General features: G+C 42.7%; 1 long non-coding RNA gene across 1 annotated transcript; it reads left to right on the top strand.

The window, feature by feature from the left end:
• Nucleotides 1-732: 732 nt before the first annotated feature.
• LOC143442921 (uncharacterized) lies at nt 733-7169 on the top strand. The gene is made up of 3 exons (XR_013111550.1): nt 733-2513; nt 3534-3582; nt 5439-7169. It is a non-coding gene; the product is annotated as an uncharacterized LOC143442921 (long non-coding RNA).
• The last annotated feature ends 364 nt before the right edge of the window (nt 7170-7533 follow it).

The raw sequence follows: 7533 nt of genomic DNA, 5'->3' as shown, positions 1-7533 counted from the left end.
TATATATAATATATAACATATATTATATGTATATATTGATCAAGTTTCTTCTCCATTGCTCTCTAGACTCATGCAGTCTGGCTTTCAGCCGAGCTCTATTGAACACACCTGTTGTTTTTATCTTCCATCATTGGCCAAGCTCTCCCCCCACCCCAGCTTGCCCTTTCCCATCTCTCCAGTTGTAATTACTTACCCAGAAAATATTTAACAATGGGTACTGGTCCTACCTCCATGGTCATCCCAGAACTTCAGAGATAATGCTGCACATCTGTGTGTTCAAGATGTTTGTGCATCACTGTAATGAAGACCCTGGCCCCGTTTCCCAAGGCTCAGGAATCACCCTCTCTACAGAAATACCTTGGCATCAGTGAAATGTAATTACCACTTTGTGAGCTCAACTAGCTGAGTACCTCCCATATACTTTAATAAATCTCCCAGTTAGTGTCCAGCCTCACTGCTGCATTCCCTTTCTTGGATTTATTAATACAGATTCTATATCCAGTTCCCCGATGGGGAAAAATGCCATGTTAGGCAAACCAGTGTGACCCAAGTGTGACTAATGTCCTCTGTGGATAAGCCATTCTGGGACACAGAACATTTTCTTTTTAAAATGACATGCTTTACTACTCCCAGATAATTGCCAGAGCAGTCAAACGCAAAGATAGGAAATTCCACACAAATATCTCACTTTGCTTTCCCACTGCCGGGAAGATCTTTGTTGGTCAACTACAGTACATTATCAGGGAGAATGATTCTTTATTGATCGCCTTAATTGGGACTTTTCTTCTATTCTATAAAATCTCTAATGCTCCATGCTCTGTTCTTTTTGAGTTCTTAAATATAGTAGAATGCCATCAAGGCTTATTGGGAGAAAGGGGAATTTGACTTGAAAAAAATCTAACTTTTCATGAGACTTGTGGAAAAGGATAAAACATCGTGATCACATTTGAATCTATAAACCTGGGCATCAGCGTGTGTAATCATATTCCTTTCAGTATATCTTTTATCAAACAGCCAGAGTTGGGTAGAGCAAACTATGTGTGAGTCTGTTGGCATATAAACACTAGCCAACTGTGCTCAGACTTTCTTTACTCTCTGGTCACATTTTTGTACCATTAATTAACTTTCTTTCCAATTTGCGAGCATTTGGAAGTTTCCCACCGCCCTGGAGAAGGGATTTAAACCCGTCAGATGCACTGCCCTAGGCCTGTGGTTTCTCCTGCTAGCATAATTCTATTTAGAGAGTTGTTGCTTAGTGTTTCTGATCACTTACCAGGAATTCCCAAGTCAAGAGTGGTAACCTTGGGTAAAAATCAACACTTTGAAATATCACCTTGTTCTGCTTACCATGTGATCTCAGCTTTCTTCGGATGTTATAAAAAGCAACTTTTCTTGGCTGCTGCTGATTTTTCCCCATTCTTGGATTGCCCCCTAGTGGTTTCCTTGACTTATAACCCTGTCGATATCCTCCAATTCTCTGAGCCTAAAGGGGGCTTTCTGATGGCTCTAAGTATTTGATTTTAACTTTGTCTTTTCCACATCTCCTCCCGTTTACAAAGGGGACATTCAAACACAGCCTCTCCCTTTTCCCTTGAAGGGAAAGGAAGCAATGTGCAAAGTGGTTCAGGCACTTTGTGACGATCGGTGCATTCTACTGACCATGGTGAAATCCTTCCTAGAAGTTTCCATTGTGGTTTTGCCTCAGCACTGTTTTCCACTTGCTTGGCATTCACTTTCTCTGTCAACATTGGCGTGATGCCAGGTAATCTTGGGGTTCAAGGATGACTTAAAGTCTGTGTTGCACATTGAAAATGCCAATTATATATGCTGGATACAGCTGGGCGAGAGTCCCATATTCTCATCCATAATAAACAAGTTAGCACTCTTGGGGCCCCACAGTTGGTCCCAGACTTCTTGGCTCCATCTGGATAGTTGGAACTGTGACTTGTTCACGCCCAAGCATTTGAGTTTCATCCAAATGCCTTGGAAAGCCTTTGAGATCCTGTAGAAAATGAAGGAGAGGCCAGATCAGTGTCATACCTGACTCTCTGCTGGATGTTCCATCTTAGACATCTGTACCAGGAAACTCAGTGCAACAAACATTACTGATCTAAAGTTTTATTGACTCCTGAAAGAGTGCCAAGAAGTTTTCAAAATTCAAAATGGCTTAATTAAAATATTTTAAAGGAAAAATATTGCTTTTATTAAAATCTAAATTGTAAGAAGTCTGTTGATATCACAAACTGATGATCTTTCCTCTCCAGCAACACAGTGTCTACAGAATTCGATTAGAGGCTTCTCTCAGCAAGGTCTGAGTATGGGGGATGGAAAGATGGCTTTGTGGTTAGGAGCACTTGCTGCTCTTGACAAGGACACTGGTCAATTCCCAATACTCACATCAGCCAATTCCCAGTGGCTCACGATCACCTGTAACTCCAGTTCCATGGGATTCAACACCCTCTTCTGGCCTCTATGGACATCTTTATGGACATGATGTACATACATATACTCTGGTAAGCACACACACACACATAAAATTTAAAAATAGAATGAGTATACAGCAATCAGTGGACTAAAAGTACATGGTAAGAGGATATTTATTTATTTGTATTTATAGTTATTGAGAACCTACTGTGTGCAAGGCAATCATTTTTGGTAAAACTGAAATGGTATGCTCCTGTGAACTTCACATAGCCATTTCCAAAGAGGTAACATATGAAAAATGACCTTATTTTTTAGAGATGTGTAGGGTCCAGTAAGATAAGGGATCTCGTGTTCTACATGACTGTGGAAAGGAGAGCCAGGATCAATGCATGGACCCCCAGGGCCATCTGTTTGTCTTCAATGAAAGAAAGACCCAGTTACAGTCAGCACTGGCCACAAACTGAATGACCGGCTGCTATAGGGAACAAAGGAGCATGGTCTGCATTTTTCCTCTCGATGGAAATAGTTTGTAAGATATTTGGGACTTAGGACGGAGCATTTCTGCAGTATTATCAAGGAGGGAATAGATGGAACCCATGGTTCCTTCTGCTACTTAATTTCGAACTGCTGTGACTGTGATGGAAGCTGTGTCCTCGCCATGGCTGGGTGTCTTGTTAACAAGTGGAGAGAGGGAGCATAGCTGTAGGATCTGTTCTGGCCAGTGAGGACCAAGAGCCACAGATTGCTGACATCTTCTGCCTCTAGCAATTAAGTGCCTGAATCTGGATCTGTCCAGGCTCAGGCAGGTGGTGCCAGGACAAGGGAGATCAGGCCAGGCACTCTCTTCTAAAGACCAAGAGGCTGCATCTAGCAACCAGGCACAAACATGAGGCAGTGGGGATGATAATACACATATGATCCACCTAGCTCTTATTTTTCTTATTTTAGTATTTCCAATCATAAAAAATATGGAAAAAATAAAATATACTTAATTCTGTCTTATAGATGAGTATACCGAGGACCTGAGAAATTAACCTAATTGCTATACAGCTAATTTAGTAATAAAGATAGGACTTAAATGTACTGTCTGTGTGCTTCCATTATTCCAGGCACCCCGGCCCACACACAGTGGGAAAAATGAAAACTGGACTGAGACAGGTGAGTGGTGTCCCTCTCATGCCCAGTACCTTTGTCCTAATCTGTGAAGGTAGAGAGGAGTGAGCATAGCAATTTCTCTCCCATTTCAAAGCCTCCAGTCCCGGAAACTCTGTGTTCCAGCAGCTGGTGAGAAGCAGAAATACTAGGATGAATGAGACCATGGTTTGCCCTGGGAGAGTTCATGGAAGTGGAAAAGACATGTGTTCATAACCCGGTTGCAAAGCAAAATCCTAGTGCTACTAACAACTACCTCATGCTTCCAAACCTCCACGACTTTCAAAGGAATCCTCATTACTTCCATCAAGTACTGAGAACAGGAGGCTTGGATAAGAGAGGTTAAAGGTTTCAAAGGAAAGCAAGCACACCTAGGAGAAGAGGGGATTGAAGAGAGCGTGCTGTGTGGCCTAAGGATCTGAAATTGTGGTGAAATCCGCTTGCCCCTTGGAATTCTTAGATGAACAAGACCTGATGAGTAGTAGAAGGGGTACTTGTTAGCTCTCTGAGCCCCTTTTTGGACTAGCTAGAGTATCATATCAATTTCTATGTCTCTTTTTAAGAAAACTTTACTAAATCCTACCCCAGTGTCTATGTTATGTATGAGCAATGGACTGAGATACAAAGGGTAGGGATTTGATTGAGTATGTATGGCTCCTTGACTACAACTGTATTACAAACGATTATTGTTAAGCCAATGGGCCATCTCTCTGAGCCTTTGAAAAGCAGGATGATGAGAAGCTGTCACTTCTTTAGTTTAGGGACCAGTAGATGCAGCTGAGGTTAAGGTTAGATGTCATGTCAACAGAACAACTCGGAAGACAGGTTGGCATACCTAATGACTTTCTAAAACAGGAGCAAGAGCAAGCCTACTTTTCAACTTTATGGGCTGTGACCCAGAGTCTTCTATAGAGCAACAACACCATGGTATCATGGAACCTGGGCTGTCAGTGTTAGTTACAGACAATTAGGAATGATGTTCTGGTTGGTCAATCACTGGCATGTATTGAGAGAGAAGAGGTGTTGCCTCTTTGCCCTTTAACATATTTTATTCATGTGAGCTAGTGTCACCATTAAAATGAGTGGTGTGGGAATTCTGAAGAAAGCTAAAAGTAGATTTATCTGGGCAAGGGGAGAGGGCTTGATTGGTAAGATGTTGGCTGCGAAGGCATGGGGATCTAGGTTTGATCCCAGAATCCACATAAATAAGCTGGGCATGGTAGTGTATACTTGTAACCCCTGTGTTGTAGAGATGGGGACAGGCAGAGTCCTAGAATTCATTGGCCAGCCAACTAGCCTAACCTGTGATTTCAAGGCTAATGAGAGACCTTGCTTCAAACAAACAAAAACAAACACACACAAGATAGGCTGCTCCTTTGAAACACCTAAGGTTGACCTCTTAGCCTACACATGTATGTGCATACATACCCACATAAGTGTGCAGTTATACCCACATTAAAAACATCCATGAATGTACAGATACCTCAACATCTATGCCTGTACACACACAGACACACACACACACACACACACACACAGACACACACACAATTAACCACCACTGAGATCAGTGTATTTAGCGTGAGCATAATTGGGAAGTGTTGAAACCTTTAGGAGATAAGGTCTAGAGGAAAAAGTGTGTCCTTTAATGGAATATTGTGATTGTCTCAGCTTCTTCCCCTATCTTTCTGCTTCCTGACTGCTGTGAAGTGAGCAGTGTCAGACCAAGAGGTATAACCTACATTGATGTTCTGCCTCATCATAGATCAATGCCATAGATGAGTGTAGAATGGAGCTATTAAAACTGTAAGCCACAGTAAACATCCCTCCTAAGTGTTTATCTTGTATTTTTTTTTACACAGTGCTGTCAAGCTACCAAGTGGGTATTTATCCGAAGGCATTGAATACCAAAGGTACTTCACCATCTATGTTTATTGTAGTTTATTCATATAGCCAAGACAGGGAAAGAACATACATAGCCACCTATGAATGAATGGATAAAACAAACATTCTCTTATAAGTGATATATGATAGATAGATGGATAGATAGATAGATAGATAGATAGATAGATAGATAGATAGAGTGGGATGGTGGCCTGTGAGAGGCAGTGGGGTACCAAGTTGAGTCTGTTTTGAACCCTGGTGACCCTAATGGGATGGTAGGAATTTGGCCTTGCTCCTGGGCCCTTTCACGTAGCTTCAGCCATCCACAGCCCCTCCCAAAGAAAGGTTTGTGGCCTTCGGTCACATAGCACAGGTAGAGGGCATGATTACAGGCTGCAGAACCTCAAGAGATCTCCATATAAATGAAATACCTAAAGGCCAGAGGGCATAGCCAATTAAGCATTCCTTCCCAGACCCTCCTCCTTGCAAAAGATATTTAACCTCAGGCCCACCTGAGGACACAGGATACAGCTTCATTCACTTTCTGCCATGAAAATAACCCTTTTTAAAACCATGGACTTCCTCATGTCTTTGGGGCACACTGTGGAGAACCATAGAGGAGGCCTTCAACTAATGAGTGGCCGCCTGATCTCCTGATGGAGGACCTCTCTGTGTTCCAGCCATGGAGGCTGCCAAATCAAGCAAGCTAGCCGAGCCAGCCATGACCCAGCCAAGTGAGTCGCCTCTACCAAGAGTCTCTACCTTGCGGAGCACCTCGCCGGTGGGCTGATCCAGCCCGTATCCCCCACCCCTACCCCCATCTCAATGCTTCTGCAGCCTCCCAGCGGTGTCTGGGAACCCAAAGGCTGAGATCAGCTGGTCTCTAACCAGCTGTCTTGGCCCAGAGACCTCCTACCCAAGAGCTCTGCCCCCTTGGGACCTCAGACTGAGATCTCCCCACAGCCGGAGCGGAATTCTACGACTTCTCCCAGCCCAAAGTCTCCCAGCCCAACATCTGCCTGCCGCATGGAGTGAACTCATCCAAATTCCCGTGCTTCTGCTCCGTGAGCCACAAGTTCTAGCCGCGTGGGTGGCAGACGTGCAGGAACCACAACTCAGCCCAATGAAACCCATGCCCACGAGTGAGCTACAGACCCACAAGATAGATAGACAGACAGATAGGTAATAGAATGGTATTTAGTCTTGAAGAATCTGTAGTCCTTGGCAGCAAAATAGTTGGAACTGGAAGACACGTGTCAATTGAAATAAACTCAACACAGAGGGACACAGCATCCTCCATGTTCTCTCTCATACGTGGGAAGTAAATAATAGACCTGGATATAGACTCACCAGTGAAAGGGAAAGGAGGATAAAGAGAGGCTAAGTTTAATCAATGTCTATTTGGAAATATCACATGGAATCCCACTGATACATATGATTAATAAATGTTTATGAAAAGTTTTGTTTTTATTGTATCTGGGCTTGACAAGATGGCTCAGTAGAAAACTTGCTCTGCAAGCCTAATGATCTGTTTGATCCCTGGAATCCATAAAAAGGTGGAAGGAGAAAAGTGACCCCATAAGGCTGCCTCTGACCCCCACTTGTATGCCATGGCATATATATGCCCAGCCCCTACACCATATGCACACAATGATAATAAACATAATCTAAAAATGGTTGTTAAAGAATTGTATCTTTACTGATCTACAAACAAAACATGTTACTTCCATCTTTTGCTTTTCCTGGTGTTCTTATAGTTTTGTTTTTTTTTTTTTTTTTTTACAATGTAACAGAATTTCATGGAACATTTTGCAATTAAACATCTCTTCTGCTCTCTTTCCTTAATTATCTTTTTAAAAATTACATTTTTCTCAATAGCGTGTGCTGCTCTTCACAGTTCATAAAACACAAATTCATGATCTCATGATTCCGGTTGAAGCCTATGAGGCCACAGAGCAATCGTTATACACATTTCAAAGGTGAGAGAGCTGCAGGGTAAAGAATTAAGTCATTTTCTCCAGGCTGCTCAGCACTGTAGATGAGCTAGGACTGGAACTCAACCTGTGTCATGCT

The sequence above is a fragment of the Arvicanthis niloticus genome, chromosome 1 (assembly GCF_011762505.2).
Source record: "Arvicanthis niloticus isolate mArvNil1 chromosome 1, mArvNil1.pat.X, whole genome shotgun sequence".
Classification (NCBI taxonomy): domain Eukaryota; kingdom Metazoa; phylum Chordata; class Mammalia; order Rodentia; family Muridae; genus Arvicanthis; species Arvicanthis niloticus.
The sequence above is the reverse complement of the archived record's forward strand: the minus strand, read 5'-3'. Positions and strand labels throughout refer to the sequence as shown.